Genomic DNA, 22,500 nt, shown 5'->3' with positions numbered 1-22,500 from the left:
ATTGTTTCTTAAATGTTTGATTTCTCATTTAATTTCCTCTAAAGATATTTCCCGCATTTCTTCTTATGGTCCATGGATAATTCGATTATTATTGTATCCAGGGTACCGCTGGCGGGTTTAATGATTCTTCAAATGTTCTTTCTATCTTTTCTCTTGCTATCATATCTCCATTTTTATCATTTATCATCCTTTCTCTAGTTGTTATCCAGTTCTCATACCTTTGACCTCTTGACAGAATTGTCATATCTTTCCTTCATGTCTATTTCTGTCAATATTTTCATGAAAAGCTTGACTCTTTTTCCTTCATAATAATCTTTTTGGATCTATTTTCTTTAGTCTGTAATTTTCCCTATGTACATCGTTATCCTGCTGTCTTATAACCAGTTGTCTTGCTCAATTGCTTTCTTCAAGTGTATTATCAAACCGATGATTCCTTCTTTCCCTAGATACGACACCAATCTCCTGCTCAGATACTACTTTTACTATAGTTGTCACGTCTTCTCAAACCTGGTTTCCTCATTATTCATTTGTTTCTTTCTCTAAAACAGCGGTTCTCAACCTGGGGTCCATGGATCCCTATGAAACCAGAGTCTTCCAAGTGGAGCCACTAACTAAAGTCTAGTGGCATTTGATGAATTCTTACCAATTCTCTTCAGTGATAAAGTGATCACCAGGAGGCTAAGAAACAGCAATATACGTTTGGGATACATGGAAAATAGGGTTGAGAACTCCTGCTATAAAGTAATATACTGAACCTATTAACCATCTTCAGTTGAAAAGTATCCTAGAGTTCTGTTTCCTTCAGACCTTCTATAACAAATACTTTTCTCTTTTCACCTAGTATCGAATTGATTTTTGACAGTTTAGCTCTACTTCTCCCCAGAACTAGGAAGAAGGCAGTGTTGCAATCTGCCCCTCTGTAGCTTCTTACATCCTGCAATGCATTTCTGTGTTTCATATTGATTATTATAAGGTCAGTTTGGTTTCTTGTATGTCCATCTCGCGATACCCAAGTCTCTTTATGTACGTTCATATATTGAAAGTGTGTTCCTCCTATAATTGAATGATTACTTAAAGCAAATTATACTAGTCTTGTCCCGTTATCACTTGCTTCTTCATGGGGGGTTTCTTTACCTATTGGTGGTCCGAAAGCTCTTACTTCTTGTCCTACTTTGCATTTAGATCACCCAAAATTATCAATACATCAAACTTACTTGTGTTATCAATGATAATCTATAATTCCTCATAAAAATAATTCTTTCTTTCTTCTTCTTTTTCTTTGGTTGTTGTATATACACATATCAAGGTCACATTAAACCATTTATCCCTCTTAAACTCCTTATCCCTTCACTGATTGGTTGGTACTCCATTAGTGATTCTCTTATTTTCTTGTCATGCCCATGCTTGCTCACTCTTCATGCCTTTGGTCCGCTTATCAAGGTCACATCCATTACATCCTAATTATCTAGTTTCTTGTGCTACAATTATATCGGTATTATTTCTATACATTCCTGTTACCAATGCTTTAGTTTGGCCAACCACATATAAAGACTTCACCTTTCAATTTTAAATATTGATAGTAGGTTTCCAATTGAGACGTCCATTGTTCATCTCTGAGTCATCGTTATTCAATTCAATCAATTTCCGACGCATTTCAAAAGTTTCTGTAATTTAGGGGTAGGGTTGTTAGCCCTAGGTTCAACCTTCCTCGTTTATCCGGATTTGGGATAAGTATAGAAGGTTGGGATACTTTGCCGTAGTTGGATAAGTAAATAAATAAATAAATGAATGAATAAATAAATAGATAAATAAACAAACTCATAAATCAATACATATATATATATATATATATATATATATATATATATATATATGCACATATATATATCAAATATATATATATATACATATATATGTATGTGTATATATATATATATATATATATATACATATATATATGCATGTATATATATATATATATATATATATATATATATATATACAGCTTATCAACCATAGTGCACTTTAATTCTAAGCCATCAACAATGCCAATACCGTAGAGGCGCATGCAAAAATTGAAACGCAGTACATACATATACATATATATATATATATATATATATACACATACATATACATATATATATATGTATATATACATATATATACATATATATATGTATATATATATATATATATATATATATATATTAATGAACTTAGGGAGCAGGTTTTCATTAATACATTTTCTATTAAAAATCACTGCATACTCTGCGTTGGTGATCATCTTCTTAAGACTTTCTATTTTCCTCAGTATTTTCTTCTCTGAAGCAGGGAGAGAAAATATCACATTTCCGAACGAGTCCATGTTTGGAAATAAAAAACAACATTTAACGATGTTCCGCCTATACCTTAGGCATCTTCTGGTAAATTTATTGAAGAAATTTTTTACAAGAATATAAATACAGAAAAATACAGAAAAAGAGACATAAAGGAGAGGTCAATTGGTAACACACGTCATGTTCTGTTGGTGACGCGGGATGCTCCGAAGAGTTCTAAAGTACCGCACATATTTTGTTGTATATTTATTAAAGGCATATGGTCTCTAATAAAAACAGCCTCTAAACATTTTAGTTTCTTTCTGTTAGTATCCTTAACCAAAATTGAGGTGCTTTTATTTAGCTGGTCCCGTGTAATGCTGGTATTGTGGGATTTTGTCACGTGGGTTTTTATCGCGCCATTTTGCATATGTTGTGTGAGCCTCTGAGTTAAAGTTTGTGTGGTATGGCCTATATACTCTTCTTGGCAAAGCACACCGTCTTTGTATAAATCACAAGAGTATTTGTATACCACATTATTTTTCTTGAGTTTATCCGTGGTAGCTGTAATGTTATTTTTCATCACCAGCGATGATGTTCTAGGGTTACGGTAAAAGATTATAAGGTTTATTTTGTCCTCTTCTTTTCTAGGCTTACAATTTTTGTGGATTATGTCTTTTTGTTATTCTTAACCGTTCTGATTATATTGAAAAAGTTGAGAGCATCTTGCAAGACACATCCAAATTTGTACGTGTCAACCGAAATCCAATAGATGACATTCGTAAGAGAGTTACAAAATTAATTGCTGCTTCTAACGCTTTGATTGATGGTGTTAAATTTGCCCCACTACAAGGTCACTACGAACCGGGATATTTCTATGGAAATGTCAAAACCCACAAACCTGGACACAAGTTGAGACCTATCATCTCACAAATACCCACACCTACATACCATTTAGCAAAACAACTAAATGAACTGATCACCCCATACATCCCCACCTTCCACACTCTCCGCTCTACGGATGAATTTGTTGAATTTCTTAAAAATTCTAACCCCCACGGAATGCTTGCATCTCTGGACGTGGAAAGTCTCTATACGAATGTCCCTGTAGAAGAGACAATTGAGATCATTTTACATGACGTTTTCCACCATGTCAGTTTGCCCCCTCCAAAAATCCCTCGTCACGTCTTGCAGAAAAAATGTACCTTTTAGATGCCCATCAGGCAGAATTTATCGCCAGTTAGATGGTGTTAGTATGGGAAGTCCTCTAGGAGTCTTATTTGCACAGGCTTATATGTGCCATATCGAAAATCACGTCCTCGATACTTTAAACGTTAAACCTAAATTGTATCTAAGATATATAGATGACATTTTTGTAGATGTAGGAGAAAAACACCTTGATGACATAAAAAACAAAATGGAAGAACATTCTTGTCTACGCTTTACGGTGGAAAGGAGCGTCAACAATAAAATTCCTTTTCTAGACGTTTGGGTAGATGGTACAAAAGGCATTTTCACTACAACTGTCTATAGAAAACCAACTAATTCTGGAAGATGTCTAAACGGTTCTAGTGAATGTCCTTCCAAATATAAGATGAGCGTAATACGTGCCTATGTCACAAGAGCCTTTAAAAATTTTTCCAGTTGGCAACTACTACACCAAGAACTTGTTAGAGTCAAGCAAATTTTAACAAACAATGGCTTTGCAATGAGGGACATCGATAAGTAAATTAAAAGTAATATGGAGAAAGCCAACACCAAGAATAAAGAGTTAGAGAATCAGAAAAATAATATAAACATTTATTATCAAAATACAATGTCATCAGCGTACAAAAAAGATGAAAAAGCTCTAAAAGACATAATCCACAAAAATTGTAAGCCTAGAAAAGAAGAGGATAAAATAAACCTTATAATCTTTTGCCGTAACCCTAGAACATCATCGCTGGTGATGAAAAATAACATGACAGCTACCACGGATAAACTCAAGAAAAATAATGTGGTATACAAATACTCTTGTGATTTATACAAAGACGGTGTGCTTTGCCAAGAAGAGTATATAGGCCATACCACACAAACTTTAACTCAGAGGCTCACACAACATATGCAAAATGGCGCGATAAAAACCCACGTTACAAAATCCCACAATACCAGCATTACACGGGACCAGCTAAATAAAAGCACCTCAATTTTGGTTAAGGATACTAACAGAAAGAAACTAAAATGTTTAGAGGCTGTTTTTATTAGAGACCATATGCCTTTAATAAATATACAACAAAATATGTGCGGTACTTTAGAACTCTTCGGAGCATCCCGCGTCACCAACAGAACATGACGCGTGTTACCAATTGACCTCTCCTTTATGTCTCTTTTTCTGTATTTTTCTGTATTTATATTCTTGTAAAAAATTTCTTCAATAAATTTACCAGAAGATGCCTAAGGTATAGGCGAAACGTCGTTAAATGTTGTTTTTTATTTCCAAACATGGACTCGTTCGGAAATGTGATATTTTCTCTCCCTGCTTCAGAGAAGAAAATACTGAGGAAAATAGAAAGTCTTAAGAAGAAGATCACCAACGCAGAGTATGCAGTGATTTTTAATAGAAAATGTATATATATATATATATATATATATATATATATATATATATATATATATATATATATATATATCCCCGCGCTTGGGTGTCAGCGTAGGGGCGCGTCCCCCGGTTGGCGGATGGGGGATCCTCTCCCTGTGGGAGGTGTATCCTAGGACACCGTGGACCAGACACCCTGCAGCTTCGTCACGGACCAGTGGTCTTTGCCTGTTCTTTGCCACTGGAGCCTCTGTGATGTGGTCAAGTTAGTGGTCTGTGTACTGTGCTCCCACCACTTTAATCATCTCTGCACAAGCTCCGCTCCATGCACCCCCCTCCAAGTACCTTCAACTTTATTCCCCTTCAATGCTCTTACTCTCAACAAGTCCCACGGTGATGGGAAGGGAACGAAGGGAGCAGGTGCCGAATGCCACTGGAAGCTCCTAGGTCTCAACCTGCACGTGTGGCGGTCCTGGACTTTGGTCGCTGGACTGGCCGAATGGAACGACGGCCTCCCTCGGCAACACCCAGGACGACTGAGCAGCCCTTTTAAGGATTAGCACTGCTCACCCCTTTATGGGGAGGGGCCTAGAAAAGGTGGCCTAGAACTTGCTCGTCCCAAACTCTCCATGGGTAGGTGACCGCGCCTGCCGTGGCATTCCACTTATGCGGTCGAAATCGTAGAAATGTATCACAAAATAGAACAGGAACTCAAGATAGTCATACTATGACTATCAATGTGCGTACGCTGCTCAACAATGAACAAAGTGAACGCCCACAGAGGCGCACTGCTCTTATTGCATCGGAACTCAACCGGTATGGGGTCGACATCGCAGCCCTGGCAGAGACAAGACTTGCAGATGAGGGAACTGTGGAGGAGGTAGGTGAGGGCTACACGTTTATGTGGAAAGGCCTTCCAGCAGAGGAGAGACGTCTGTACGGAGTTGCGTTTGCTGTGCGAACCTCACTGCTAAGATCCTTACCTGAGACCCCACGAGGGAAGAGTGAACGTCTAATGACATGGAGAATCCCGCTTCACGGAAACAGACACATGACAATCATTAGTGTTTATGCTCCAACACTTACTGCAGAGAACGTGGACAAGGATAGCTTCTATAACGTGCTATCTGAAGCAGTACGAGTCACCCCAAAAGAAGACAAACTTGTAATTCTCGGAGATTTTAATGCCCGGGTGGGCTCCAGCCAGCACCTATGGGAGGGGGTGCTGGGCGCACATGGCATTGGCAAATGTAATGAAAATGGTCTGCGCCTTCTCAGTTTCTGTGCTGAGTATGGTCTAACAATAACTAATACACTGTTTCAATTAAGGAACAAACACAAAACCACATGGAGACACCCTAGGTCCGGTCAGTGGCACCTACTGGACTATGTAATTGTGCGTCAACAAGACAGAAAGGGCGTGCTCATAACTAAAGTCATGCGTGGAGCAGACTGCTGGACTGACCACAGGCTTGTTCGTACAAAGTTAAGATTGTACTTGCGTCCCCCTGCACGAAAAGTGCCCCCTACCAAGAAAATCAATGTTGCAGCTCTCTGTAACAGGGAGATAAGTTCAGCGTTAAAAGAGGAGCTCGACGGGCGTGTTGAGATGGTTTTGCAGGACGGCGAAGAAATTACTACAGAACTGCTGACGGAGAAGTGGGGTGCAGTAGCAGATGTCTTAACGGATTGTTCTACCAGAGTCCTGGGTACTACTAGAAGACGACATAGAGACTGGTTTGACGATCAGAGAAGGGACATCCAGACCCTTATTGATGAGCGAAACAGGCTAAACGCTAGATACCTTCGCAATCCAACAAATGGAAATCATGGAAAACTTAAAGCAGCACGGAGTCAGGCTCAACGCGAGCTGAGAAGAATGCAGAACAGCTGGTGGACGCAGTTGGCAGCAGAAATTCAGAGCTACGCCGATGCTGGTAATCAGCAGCAATTCTACTCGGCAATAAAAACTGCATATGGACCCCGTCATGGCCCCATCCACCCTGTGAGAGGAGCAGACGGCACCCTTATAACTGGAAAATCAGCCATACTTGCACGATGGGCGGAACACTACCAAGAGTTACTGAACAGGCACACCCCTGTAGACCCCTCATTCATACAAAATGTACCAGAGTTACCGGTCTTAGATGAGTTGGATGAACTTCCATCTATACAGGAGGTCTCGAACTCAGTGGCCTCGTTAAAAAATAATAAAGCTCCAGGACCTGATGCAGTTCCTGCGGAGATCCTTCGACATGGTGGGAGGGCTGTTGTCCGAGCCTTGCACACACTAATCACAGCAGCTTGGAACTCCGGCTGCGTCCCACAACAGTGGAAAGATGCGGATCTCATCAGCATTTATAAAAATAAAGGTGATAGAGCTGATTGTAATAATAGTCGAGGGATTTCACTCCTATCAACCGCTGGAAAGATATTAGCCAGAATTCTGCTCTTGCGACTCATTGAGACAATATCTGAGAATGTTTTACCTGAAAGCCAGTGCGGTTTCAGAAAAAACCGCAGCACAACCGACATGGTGATTGTCATACGCCAGATACAAGAGAAGTGCATTGAGCAACATTGTAATCTATATATGGTTTTCATTGACTTGACGAAAGCCTTTGATACTATAAATAGGAAATTGCTGTGGGAGGTGCTTCATAGATTTGGATGCCCACCAAAGTTCCTTAACGTAATCAAGGCCCTTCATGACGGTGCAATGGTTAGAGTCCTTGGTGACGGTATTAGATCTGACCCTATCAATGTGTGCACCGGTGTGCGACAGGGCTGTGTCATTGCTCCTTTAATTTTTAACCTGTACCTCGCAGCTGTTATGATCGGTGCTGCACAAGGCATCAGCCCAGAGGACGGTGTGCCATTTTCTTACCGATTGGACGGCAATCTCTTCAACCTACGACGACTGAAAGCGTCCACAAAAACTACTAGAGATTGCGTGGCTCCAGTATGCGGATGATGCCGCAATTGTGGGATGCACTTCTGATGGCCTTCAGCGCAATCTCCAAGAACTAGAAAAAACCTACACACGCGCGGGCCTTGTAATTAGCACCGACAAAACCGAAGCGATGACCACTTTGCAGCCCAATATTGAACCCGCCATCTTCAAAGTGTACAACACATCGATCAAAAATGTGAATAGTTTTAAATACTTGGGTTCAATTATCAATAGTAAATGTAATATGACTGATGAAATACATCATAGAATCAGCCTTGCCTCGACCTCTTTCGGAAAACTCTCAGGGAGAGTGTTTCTTTGTAGGGACCTCACTGTACGCACAAAAAGATCGCAGTTTACAAATCAATCTGTCTCTCAATTCTGCTCTACTCAAGTGAAACCTGGGTCCCTTACCGAGGGCACATCAAGACGCTAGAGAGGTTCCACATAAGCTGCCTGCAGAAGATTCTTGGCCTTAAGTGGTGGCACCGCATACCTCACACGGAGATACGAATGAGGGCGGGTGTAGATTCTCTTGAAGCTATGATCGTGCGAAAACAGCTCAGATGGATTGGACACGTGTCAAGAATGCCGGAAAATAGACTCCCAAGGCAGATTTTATATGGAGAACTCGCAGAAGGACGACGATCAGTGGGTGGGCAGCGCAAACGGTACAAAGACTGCTTGAAGGCTAACTTGAAAAACTGTGGCATCCAACCTATGCAACTAGAAACACTAACTGAAGACAGAGATGAGTGGAAGGCGACCTGCCAGTCGGGAATGACCTCATTCAACCAAAATTATGACAGAGTGGCTGAAGAAAGACGAGCTAGGCGCCATCGGCCAGCTCTCCCAGGTGGAGAGTACGTGTGTGACATCTGTGGACGTGTATGTGCCGCCCGCATTGGACTCGTCAGCCACCGCAAGACCCATCAACGATGAATTTCTTTCATCTTTCAACTCCTTCGCATGCAATGACGTCATCGTCGAAATCGACGGACAGCTTGAAGCAAGCATATATATATATATATATATATATATATATATATATATATATATATATATATATATATATATATATAATATATAAACAAACAAATCAAAAGGTGAGTGTGTGTGTGTGTGTGTGAGAGAGAGAGAGAGAGAGAGAGAGAGAGAGAGAGAGAGAGAGAGAGAGAGAGGGGAGAGAGAGAGAGAGAGAGAGAGAGAGAGAGAGAGAGAGAGAGAGAGAGAGAGAGAGAGAGAGAGAGAGAGAGAGAGAGAGAGAGAGAGGGAAATTTTATTGTTACTTTGCCACGGTGTTGATTAATCATTCTTCCCCCATCCCCTCACCGCTCAACCTCCTTTTCCCTTCAACCCGCGCTGCCGCCGCTTACAGTAATTGAACTTTAGTCTAATTTGCCTAATTTCCCAATTTCCCCAGGCACCTCTGTAAACAGAGCTGTAAAAACAAATTGGGTTTTTGGTACCTGAATTTAAATGGACTGACCGGTTGAGCCCCAACTCTATTATCAACTTGTAGGAATCGGAAATTAATTGGAACTCGCAGAGTAATAGCGGCAATACCTCTTGCAACAGTGCGGGATTTTTTTTTCAGACGTTTAGGTATGCAGTCCAACATAGCTTATTAATCGTTTTTAGCCTTACTTGAATTCCGTTTAACTCAACTGAATGGAATTTCCTAGCGTCTTCTAGAATCAAGTATCTTACTGTTGCAAGGTGATTGAAGGGAATATTCCTTCCTTTATATGTTTACCGTGCATGCACGCAGCTGGTGCGGGATGGAACGTCCGACGTCTTCAGACAACTCCCAAGGAACCTGCCATTGTGCTGGACCTAACAATGGTCAGAGGGGTCAGGCGCTTCTGACCTCACCCGGACACCTGGCCAAGCGACTGAGACATCTGCGTACAATATTGCCAAACTACAAGATCATATGTCAAAACTTAATTTTTATCATCATGCGTCAAATACATATCTATTTTATATTCCCTTTTTGTAAATATGAACCCATGCATGAATACTGAGTGTCCAGACTCGGTCAATGCATAGTACGTTGTAGAAATAGGAGAAAATAAATCGTATATTGTAGTTAAGTGTAGTGGCAACAACCATTTTGTGCCTGTAAATAGAATTTGGCAACCCTCCCCCCTAGCTCTGCTCAGGGTTATTCCGAGATTGTATATTAATCGAGACGAAGAACAAACCATCACGTTTGCCTCACCAAACTCAATATATATCACAAACAACAAATCTACATCACTACGATGACATAAGAACATAAGAAAAATGATTACAAGAAACCATAATGACTATACTAGGCAGCTCCATGACGCTCCCTCCATTAAATGAAATTGCTTGGCTTTTGACAAAATGAAGTATGTAAGGGGTCCACCATACCAAAAATGGTCAGTCAGGAAATATAACCTCTTGCGCTATGATTATAGGTAGTTCTAAAAAGTCCGAGGCTATCTTAACTGACCTGTTCACGTGATTTTTTTTTTTTTTTTTTTTTTTCGGTCTGCCAATCAGCGTAATTTATAGAACCGTTCACACAGTCCGTGCGGCCAGATTTCAGCGCGTGCACAGCTAAGCCGCACCGTCGTCACAGGCCTCGTGTGATGTGGAGCCCTTCACATAGGCGAGATTTTTCCAGCAGCCAAAGCAACTGTGGTTCTTCTGTGGCAAGGTGTTGTTGTTGTTGTTGTTGTTGTTGTTGTTGTTGTTGTTGTTGTTGTTGTTGTTGTTGTTGTTGTTGTTGTTGTTGTTGTTGTTGTTGTTGTTGTTGTTGTTGTTGTTGTTGTTGTTGTCGTCGTCGTCGTTGTTGCTGTTGCTGTTGTTGTTGTTGTTGTTGTTGTTGTTGTTGCTGTTGTTGTTGTTGCTGTTGTTGTTGTTGTTGTTGTTGTCGTTGTTGTTGTTGTTGTTGTTGTTGTTGTTGTTGTTGTTGTTGTTGTTGTTGTTGTAGATATTTCACACATAGTTTCATTTAGTTTCCTATAAGGTGAGTAACTGTTCTGGATTAAATTTTGTCTCTTGATCTATAATTAACTCACAATTTATGTGACAGCTTCTTGAAGGGGACCGGGTGATTTTATATTAGTGAACAATTCCACCTTCCATTTTATTCACATGAACTTTACATTCAGAAAGCAATATACGAAAATATTTGAAGATTTTTATATTAATATGCTTTCAGTAGACCTGTGTTGTTCACGTGATTTTTAGGATCAGGAGACGAACTACGAAAATAACTGAATAACTTATCTTCATCAACTTCGAGTGGCTTTGTGTAGACGGTTCCTTGCGCTCATCTAGTGCCGGTTCTTAGTCGGGTTCTCCTTTTTGCGCCGCCTGTCTCCGATTTGTTAGCGCCTTCATCATCAACTACACATAAACCATCCATCAGGATCAGCTGCAGGCAACTCCAATTTTGGCCAGCTACTGAGAAAAAAATATTTAACGAACATCCGACCGGCTGGCTTTCTGAATCAGGACTTCTCTTGAAAGACATCAGGCGATAGCATTCAGTTGTTGTGAGGCTCATCTTGACCTCCGAAGGATTTTTGTCAAGGACTTCGATCCAGTAGACGACCTTTATGTAGTAAATAACATCCTTTTCCTGAGAAGAGAGGCACCACGGAGATGGACGAAGTTATTTAGAAATAATATTTCTAGTATTTCGTGTTGTCTAGGATAACCGTCTTTTCTATCCTGGGGGGGGGGGGGAGGCAACATCGTATTGAAGAGGTGGAATCATGATACAGGTTTTGATTAATTAGAGATTTTGAGAGTTGTAGCAGAACGAGGAATAGTACAAGTATAGAAGTGATCAGCATTATTTATTCATGAGATTGGTCGCCAATTATAAAGTAATACTGTGTGACTCTGGTCAGTAGGAGTGTCATCAAGCTCCGTAAAACAGAGACTGCATACAACTCAGTCATTGCCCAAGTCTGGGACAAACTAGAATGAAAATACACCAGCCGGCACGGAAAATAAAAATCAAGATAGATAAAATCGACTGGCGGCACCCAGAATTATATAAAATGTCATCCCATAACAAGGTGTGTTTTTTTTTGGGGGGGGGAACCACGAAGACTACTGAAATGGCCTGGTTGCGGCAGTAATAAAAGGAAAAGTACTATTACCTTTTTTGTCATTATTATCATCATTATGAATGAATAAATGAATGAATGGTTTTATGAATGAATGAATGAATAAATGAATGAATGAATAAATGAATGAATGAATAAACGAACGAATGAATGAATGAATGGCGTTGCCCAGTGCTCATCACTTCATCGCTAACCACCCAAATTGTTGATTCCTGGGACACCATTTTCGCACCCATGAGAAACTCATGGTGACAGCCGATAATCGAGGCTACAGTACGAGTGCAAACTCTAGAATTTCTAGATTTTTCAAGATTGTACCATCGCTGCTAGATTAGGTAGCCGAGGAAATGCGCGAGGGGGAGCACTGAAGACACGGGAATGCCATGAGGGTGACATTGATTTTTTTTTTTTTTTTAATACGTGATATATGTATGTAGTATTAAGCTTACATTTAGGCAGTTTTCTTGAACAGATACAAAATATAGTTTTGTATATTGAAAAACTGGGTGGCTCAAATTTTTTGTGACTTTACATACACGTTGTGCCAGTAACAACAGTTGATCCGTTATGACTACCATTTGAGTCGTAACCGCAGCGTAATGATGATCCATTGCTTTCAATGTTTCAAATATTGTTTTCGTCCATCCTGGAGACTTGTGTACATCTATCTCGTTTTGGGCTCAGCACGGCTCGATAGCTCACAGACGTTAGCTCGTTAGGAAAATGACTTTCACGATGCTTTCAATGTTGAAAATATTGTTTTCGCTCATCCTGGAGACTTGTGTACATCTCACCGCGTTTTGGACTCAGCACATTTCGATAGTTCACAGTCTAGCTCGTCAGGACAATAGCTAGTGCTATTGTGGCTAGCAATGGCCTGCGCAATAGGGACGGGCTCAGGTTAAAAGCTTGTGATCCAACTAAGCCATTGTTTTAATTGAAAAAGATTTTAAGAGAATGCGCATGTTACAAGTGATGACAAAAATGAATCTTCAAAACGTGTTCCTATTTCACAAGGGTATGTTTTCATCGATTTATTAGGAGGGAAAGGGCCCTTTGGTACATGCGCGTATGTAGTACCTTAGATTCTTCTTTTAAATTCTTTTAAATTCTGGCTTATATGTTTTTATTTAATATGTATATATATATATATATATATATATATATATATATATATATATATATATATATATATATTGACGTGTGAAGATAGAATAAGTAGTAGGGTGGTGAGTTTAAACGCCAAGAATCCGTTAAAGTTTTATTTCTGACGTTTCGTCCAACTAGGAAGAAGTCCTAGTTGGACGAAACGTCAGAAATAAAACTTCAACGGATTCTTGGCGTTTAAACTCACCACCCTACCACTCATATATATATATACATATATACATATATATGCATATATATATACATATATGTATATATATATAGATATATTCATATATATATTTATATATATATATATATATATATACAGTACATATATATATATATATATATGTGTGTGTGTGTGTGTGTGTGTGTGTGTGTGTGTGTGTGTGTGTGTGTGTGTGTGTGTGTGTGTGTGTGTGTGTGTGTGTGTGTGTGTGTGTGTGTGTGTGTGTGTGTGTTGAAGTACGTAAGACAGAATGAGTGGAATGGTGGTGAGGTAAACACCAGGAACCGTTGGAGTTTTTATTTCTAACGTTTCGTCCTGAAAGGACTTCCTCAGAGTGTACACAAACAAATAATTGACAGCTTATATACCCACAGCTTATCCCGTTCCTCCCCGTTCGTCTTTGCTCCTCATGCACCCCCGTTCGGCATCACGAAGAACCAAGCTGGCCGTTACTCTCGCCAACTTTACAAATCCATCACGGTGCTTGCTACATGGATGTAAATTGATATAGGCTGCCTCAATTACTTTTCTTCTCTGTTTTGTTAGACCTTCATGCAGCACCTCTGTTCTTTCCCAATCTGGTAGGTGGCCAAAGTTGTCAAGGTGGACCACTAACAAATTTGATGTTCTGTGAGCTCTGATGTCGCTTTTGTGTTCATAAGTACGTTTTTTTATCCCTCTGCTGGTTTCTCCGAAATAACTAATGGGACAGCTTTTACATGGAATTTTGTAAATCAAGCTGTTCTCTACTGTATCGACTTTACTATTGTTCTTACTCCTCACAATCTCTCCTATCCTGGTACCAGTGCCGAACGTAATTTTTAGCCCTGCCCGGGTGAACAACTGTTCCATTTCACTCGCGCGTCTTGAGTTGGGGACGGACAAAAACCCACCACTGTCACCCTCACTCTCTCCTCTTTTATCCCCTCTGCTTATTTTACTGAAAGCAGAGGGGATAAAAGAGGAGAGAGTGAGGGTGACAGCCTATACCAATTTATATCCATGTAGCAACCACCGTGATGGATTTGTAAAGTTGGCGAGAGTAACGGCCAGCTTGGTTCTTCTTGATGCCGAACGGGGGTGCATGAGGAGCGAAGACGAACGGGGAGGAACGGGATAAGCTGTGGGTATATAAGCTGTCAATGATTTGTTTGAGCACACTCTGAGGAAGTCCTTTCAGGACAAAACGTTAGAAATAAAAACTCCAACGGTTCCTGGTGTTTACCTCACCACCCTTCCACTCATATATATATATATATATATATATATATATATATATATATATATAAATATATATATACATACATATATATATATACATATACATATACATATATATATAATTACAAATAAATTTAAAGTTGGTCAGAAATTTCAAAAAGTGTCGTGAGGCGTTCTGGCAAATGGGGTCATACGGCATTGCGGTTACATGCGTGATAGCGTAAAACTTTATGTGGGTCACCTCACATACCCGTGTTTTCTTCATCTACAAGTGGTTAGACCTTCACGTGTAAAATGCCTGAGGTTTCATCTCTGAAGACAAAGCGACATCGTCATTTTTGGAAATGGGTGACAGACAAAAAGAAAATGTCCAAGAGTCTTTTGAGTAAAAACAAGAAATTGGAGTATAAATTACGAGCCGAACACGCTTTAAAATTTCCAAATCTATACAATAAAACCAAAAATTTCTCGGTGCTTGAATCGATTAAACAATTTTATCGTAAAGTGTTAACGTTTAGGGCTTTTTTGAGAGAAGATAAAGATTTCGTGTATGACGATGAAAAATTTTATCAGTTGAAATTATTTGACGGAGAAGTGTCAGAAGAAACTTTAGAAGGGTTTAAAAAGCACTATTTTGCCGGTTATAAAAATTTCACGAAAAACGGTGGAAAATCTGACCATAGAAATTATCAAATGTATTACTTTGATAGGGCTTTTCATGATCATCAGCGAAAAAGACGTAACAATAAGTACGCCATTAAAAAGGTGAGAGAGGAAGCACTAAGAGTGAAAATAATTAACAAGCTTCAGAAAATTGAAAATGAGGTGAAGCGATTACAAGAGGCTAAACGAATAAAGGAAAAGGAAAGGTCGAAGAGAAGCAGAGGCAGATAGAAGAACGTTTAAAGAAAAGAAAAATAAAACATAAAGAAAAAGTGGAGAGAGTTAAGGCTGTAGCCGAACGCAAACTTATGCGTCAGGAAAAAATAGAAAAAGCCAAAGCATTATCAAAATTTAAAAAGAAAATTGCTAGCGGAGAAGAAAATCTTTCAGAGGAACTCATCAAGTTACTGGGAGAATTACGGGAAGAGCGTACAGATCGTCACAAGAAGAAGCAACTTTTTGTGAATTCGCGTCAAAGACTTGATATCAAGTATATTGGAGCTCTTCATGAAAACGACAAAGAAGGGGTTTCTTTTCACTCCATCGGTCAAATTGGTGACTTCAAATGCAAAATTTGTCAAGCTCTGTTATGGAAAAAAAAAATCTATATGTTGTAACGCTGGGCAGACTTCTTTGAGGTTACCCTCAGAAATTAAGGAAAAGGATTTTAAAGCTTTGTATGAAGGTTCGTCTCCTTTCTCGAAACGTTTTTTGCACCACATGATTGGATTCAACACGCTATTCTCTTTTACGTCATTTACAACCTCAGGAAATCTTCAAAATTCGGCAGAAAAGTTAATTTGTTACAAGATCCAAGGAAAAATATACCATAAAATTGGCTTCCTAAAACCTCATTTATTTGTTGATGAACGTCAAAAAATAACAGCAGACGATAAATAACCATTTTGGAAAGTGAGTGATGGATTTTTAGATTTGTATTTCTATTATGGAAAAGACCAGAGCGTTAAACTGCGTAGTCAAAAATTGTATACCTATGGAAGTAGTGAAAAAGAAGAGACAGCAAAACGACGAGTAAGAGAAGAAAAAGAAGTATCTACCAATGAGACAATAGTGTCTCAGATTTACAATTATATGGCAGTCAACAATGTGTGTCTCGCGGGTATGTTAAAAGAAATAGAGTCTGCAAAGTTACTCATTGAAGCTCATGTAAAAAAATATGGAAACGTTCCTGACATGTCTATAACTTTGAAGACGGCTGAAGGAATCAATACACGAGAACATAAAGGCGTGTACCATCTTCCCTCTTCTTCTTCGCAAGTAGGGGGGATCGTTAATTTTGGTCCTGACAAGGATCCGCTGACGATAACAATTAGCTCTCCAAAGAACAATTCATCATTTCCTTTGAAAATTGTTAACCATAACAACTATTTTTACGACAATTTTCAGTACCCCTTACTGTTTCCTAATGGAGATCTTGGGTATTCTTATACAATGACGAAACAGTGTAAACCTGGGAAAGGTGTTGGAAAATATAACCGTCTTTCACCTTCTATGTACTATTCATTTTTTTATATGGAGAGGGAAGGGAATTTTAACTATCTAACGAAAGTAAGAAAATTGTTTCAGCAGTTTACCGTGGATAATTATGTCAAAGTTGAATCAAACAAGTTGTCTTTTTTAGAATGTAATCAGAGACAAATAAGAAAAGAACGAGCAGATATTTTACGTGGAGATGACGGAAAAGAATCTGGGCAAAGGATTATTATTCCTCCGTCGTTTGTCGGGGGACCACGATATATGAAACAATGTCAACAAGATGCTCTTGCATTCGTAACATATTACGGTTCCCCAGATTATTTTATTACTTTCACAATGAACCCAAATTGCGAGGAATTACGTTCGGCGATGGATAAAAGAGGTTCCTTTGATACCCATCCATGTGAACGACCCGATTTCGTTAGCCGAATTTTCAAGTTGAAAGTTAATAATCTAACGTATGATTTAACACAGAAGCATATTTTTGGTCGTGTTAAGGCTAACCTTTACAGTATCGAATGGCAAAAACGAAGTCTCCAACACGTTCACATTTTATTGTGGATGGAAGAGCGTGTGACCGCTGATGCGGTGGAAAAGCTTATTTCAGCAGAAATACCAGATAAAGAAAACCGAACCTAGACTTTTCGAAATTGTCACAAAGTGTATGATTCACGGTCCCTGCAAAGGTTATGACGAGTCAAATGTCTGCTGCCAGGGGAAAATAATAAAGGACAAACATGCGATAAAGGATTCCCTAAAACGTGTAGAAAGGATTTACTTTTTGGGAATAATGGATATCCGCAGTATAAAAGAAGATCCATCGGCGAAGGTGGACATTCTTTCGAGATACAAGTTAGGGTAATAAGATCACTGTGGACAATTCATGGGTTGTGCCCCACAATCCGTATTTGTGCTTGAAATACAACGCTCAAATAAATGTAGAATGTTCAAACTCTATCAAGTGCATAGCCTATGTCACCAAATATGTAAATAAGGGGTGTGATCGTACACTTTTTACAAAAACAACCGAGAAAGGTGTTATAAATGAAGTTCAAAACTACCAAGAAGCGAGATATGTAGATGCTAATGAAGCAACTTGGAAAATATTTAAGTTTGATATTCATAAAAGTTATCCAGCTGTAACCACTCTTGATCTGCACTTGGAAGGAGAAAACGAAGTGTTTTACTCAGAACAATCTTCAGAGCAAGAAATAAAAAATAAGACCCGTAAAGATACTCAATTAACAGCATTTTTCAAACTATGTTCAGAAAACGATTTTGCTGCTAAACTTTACTATCACGAGGTACCAAACCATTTCATTTACAATGATAAGATTTCAAAGTGGGTAGAACGGAAAGGACGCACATTTTCACTTGGGCGTATTCGAGCAGTGACGACTAAGACGGTTGAATTATTCTACTTGAGGCTTCTGTTAACGCACAAACAAGGTCCGACATCATTTCAAGATCTTCGAACTATTGACGGTCAAACATATTCTTCGTACAGAGAAGCAGTGAAAGCGATGGGACTCCTAAGCGACGAAGAAACTTGGAGAAGTACAATAATGGAGATAATTAACCATACAAATGATCGAAAATAACTAAGAGAAACTTATGCGAGCATGTTAGTTTTTTCGGATCTTGAAGATCAATCAGGAATCTGGGAAGAGACTAAAGATTTGTTCGCCAGTGATTTTCTGCATCACAACAATTTGACCGAATACAACGATGAGATTTATTTGGACGCATTAGATGACATACAAGAACATGTATGGAATTGTGGAGGCGGAAGGATTACTGAGTATGGGTTACCGCCTTCCAGAGACGGAGAGAAGACATCAAATGTTATTCGCAGAGAGAGATCCTACAACAAAGAAAAGTTACAGCAAGATGTTACAGAAAAAGTTAAACTTTTAAACGACAAACAGAGACATTGTTATGATGTTGTAATGTCTCGAATTCAGACTGGAAGTATGTTCGACAATAATGGAATTTTCTTGAATGCTTCAGGAGGCACCGGAAAGTCTTTCGTCTTGAATATGTTATTGGATTCTGTTCGCTCTCAGGGAAAAATAGCTTTGGCTGTCGCCTCTTCGGGCATCGCTGCTACAGTTTTACACGGAGGACGAACAGCTCATAACATGTTTAAAATTCCTCTGATGGAGTATAATGAAATCCGTTCCTGTGACATCAAGAAAAACTCTGAGCTCGCAAAGTTATTAAAGATAACGTCTCTAATAGTTTGGGATGAAGTAGCCATGGCAAACAAAGACACGCTAACTGCTCTCGATATTACTCTCAGAGACGTCCTAGAGAATGACAAATTCATGGGAGGTATAGTTCTTGTTTGTGCGGGAGATTTCCGTCAAATTCTTCCAGTCATACGACGTGGAGGAAAAAACGAGGAACTCGAATACTGTATCAAGTCAAGTTATCTATGGGAAGGTCTAACAAAATTAGAATTGACAGAAAACGTTAGATTGAAAACCAATTATGTCAGAAATAAATATTTTGCAAAAAACGTATTAAAACTAGGAACAGGAGAATCTGGACCTATATACTTTCTCGAAAATTTTGGAATAAGTGTCAAACCCCGCGAAGAATTGGTTAACAAAGTTTATGACGATATAGAAAATGATCATTTGAACGCCTCATACTTTGAGAAACAAGCTATTATTTCTCCCATCAATGATGACGTCGATAGTATAAATTCAATGATATATGAAAAATCAGAAATAGAGGTTGTGTATAATAGTGTTGATACCGCTACCGAAAATGATACAGATATTCAGACATAAGTTTTCAACGCATTGACAAGTCCATTTCTTCCTCTTCATCAATTGAAAGTTAAGATAGGAAGTGTTTTGATGATCATTCGAAATATTTGTCCACCCAAGTTATGTAACGGTTCCAGAATAATTGTCACAAACTTGAAAAAGAACGTTATCGTTGGCAAAATTTTAGGTGGTAGTTATGGAGGAGAACAAGTTTTGATTCCAAAGATAACGTTGGAAACACAAGATACGCCAGTTCCTTTCAAGCGTAAACAATTCCCCGTCAAACTCAGCTACGCCATGACAATCAACAAGTCCCAGGGACAAACGTTTGAACGCTGTGGAATTCTCTTGGATTCTGTTCAATGTTTTGCGCATGGGCAACTTTACATCGCGTGCTCGCGAGTCACCAACTGGAATTCACTCATTGTTTATACCGGTTGGGAGAAGGTAAATGATGAATATCAATTAAGACCAGCAATCAACCGCGTATATAAGGAACTTTTTAGTGGCGAGTTTGACAGTGTAGACGAAAACTTACCTCAAGTGACATTTGAAAGTGAAGCTTCACATTTCGCTCAAGAGGAGCCAGAGCTCGAGAAAGTAGAAATACCTAAGGAGTTTTACAAGCTTTCAGAAGAAGACGCTATCAAGATGATTCTGCCAGATTATGATAATGATAACAGTCATGACTCTAACGAATCTGTCGACAACACTGTTTTAGAAGCTTTTGACAAAAAGTTGAAAAAAAGGGAGAAACTTATTCAGAAAATGGAGAAACTTGAAGACAACGTCATCAACGCGGTTAAAAGATGTAGCAGCGATGAAGAGGGAGAGTCACCACCTTCTTCTCCTCCGAAGAAAAAGTGTAAATGATTAAATTTATAGTTTTTTATTGAAAACCTTTGCTAAAAAAACGGGGCGGAGCCCCTGGGCGCGCAGCGCCGCAGGCCAAGCCACCAGGCGTAGCCAGGGGCTTGTATATATATATATATATATATATATATATATATATATATATATATATATATATATATATATAGTACATACTTTTTTGCGTTGCTGTATTTACACAATTTAGAAGAAAGGAAGATGAAGACATATTGTGCCATCCTTTGAAAAGCACTGGATGCTAGTAGAATTAGTTTCCCTCTTGGCCATCCGTGAAGTAAGGCTGTACGTTTGAGATGTGAAGAAAAAAATATTTCCGGTTCTTCCTGGTCAAATTTGGGGACGAACCGTATAGCTTCCTCCAATCTGAAGTGTCTCTCACTTTCTCCAATAGCGGAACCTGGTTTCTCACCTTATTATCGCGGTGTTTCTAAGGCGATTTTCTCTCTTTCCCTATCAAGGGCGACTTTCTAACTCCATTGGGCAGAGTATTTCAATTTCCTCTTTGTCGAGTATCTCCTTTTCAACCAAGTAACCAACTACCATCGACCTAATCTCCTTCTTTTTCACATTGGCGGAAAATTGTAATTGAAAATAGGTAGTCAACTGCTTCAATTGAATTTTGTTAATTTGATTCAAAGTATCCAACGATGGGTTGCCTATAAATGCTTCTACTGAATACATGATGGGGATTTTTTTTCCTTGAAACAACTGCTTGTTTCAACACTCTAGGATAACACTAAATCTATGAACATGAGCAATTACAAGTTAACCTGTGCACAAGACACAATTTCGGCCAGGCGATAGATACCTGCAATGTGACTAAAATTGGTAAGAAATAGAAAACTTAACTAGGTAAGAAAATGCACACTCACTGCACGTAGACAGAAATAGACCGACTTAGTAATAACTAAGTAAGGGCAGAATACAGAAACTACGTAGTTAGAAATGTACACTAGTTAGACTCTCCCACTAAATTCTGTTCCGAACGGGCCCCATTCATCCTGATAGATTCGCAAACTAGAAAATTGTTTAGATGCAGTTATCATACTTTAAGAGCACACCGCCCGAAGTCTTCGAGAAAATAGGGGCGAAATGAAACGGTTGGCAAAAACAAGAACAATAAAACTACTTATTCAAATAACACAAATATACACACTAGATAATAACGTATCAACAGAAAAATAATAACAAAAGACAGGTCTGCTTACTAAGTGATAAGATCAACTTGTGCCAAGTACCAGGTGAGAACACTGAGTGGGTGACAGAGTGTCTGAGTGTCTTTGAGTGTGTATGTATCTGAATATCTGGGTCAGTCGACTAGTGAGGCCTTTAACTACCTGCCTAGCGCATGCGTGGAGAGAAGACATGAACTACGTATGCTTAGAAAATATATATGGGGATATTTATTTTAGCTGCACCAGGCAAACTCTCCTTTTGATTCTTATAATAGAAATTTACAACATATTTCTCCCCCCAAGAGATGGAGCATACTAAAGAGTAAAAATATACTGCTTGGGTCAGTACGGCATTGCCACCCATGCTTCATAGAAAGTGAATGCTCCAAAGTAACCTAGGGAATTAATGAGGTTAAACTACGAGTATCTTTAATGAGGCCATGACACCTCCCATACACTTTACCGACCATATTCATACTCCACCCCCTTTCCTTGTATAAAGGAATTACACATACACATTGCCACCCATGCTTCATAGAAAGTGGGAGGCTGTGAATGCCTCACAGTAACCTAGGGAATTAATGAGGTCAAACTACGAGTATCTTTAATGAGGCTATGACACCTCCCATATACCTTACAGACTACATTTGCCGGGCTGATCTATCTAAATTTGCTATATTCATAATCCACCCCCCTTTCCTTGTATAAAGGAACTACACATACCTTCCTCCAACCCACCTATACGCTTGCTTCCCTTAGACATACATAAACCAATATTGTCAGCAAATCCACAAGAGCTATTCTTCTCATCGCCAGACATCCCAAATGACACTCATCCAACACAGGTGCCTTAATAGGTTTCATCTCTCAATTCACATTGTTTCTCCTCTTTTGTTATAGTTTTATAGCTAGTACACTGGTGGTGTAATCGGAAGGA

Source organism: Oratosquilla oratoria, chromosome 33 (assembly GCF_046742065.1).
Source record: "Oratosquilla oratoria isolate Oo_2021 chromosome 33, ASM4674206v1, whole genome shotgun sequence".
NCBI lineage: Eukaryota > Metazoa > Arthropoda > Malacostraca > Stomatopoda > Squillidae > Oratosquilla > Oratosquilla oratoria.
This window is presented reverse-complemented; position numbering follows the sequence as displayed.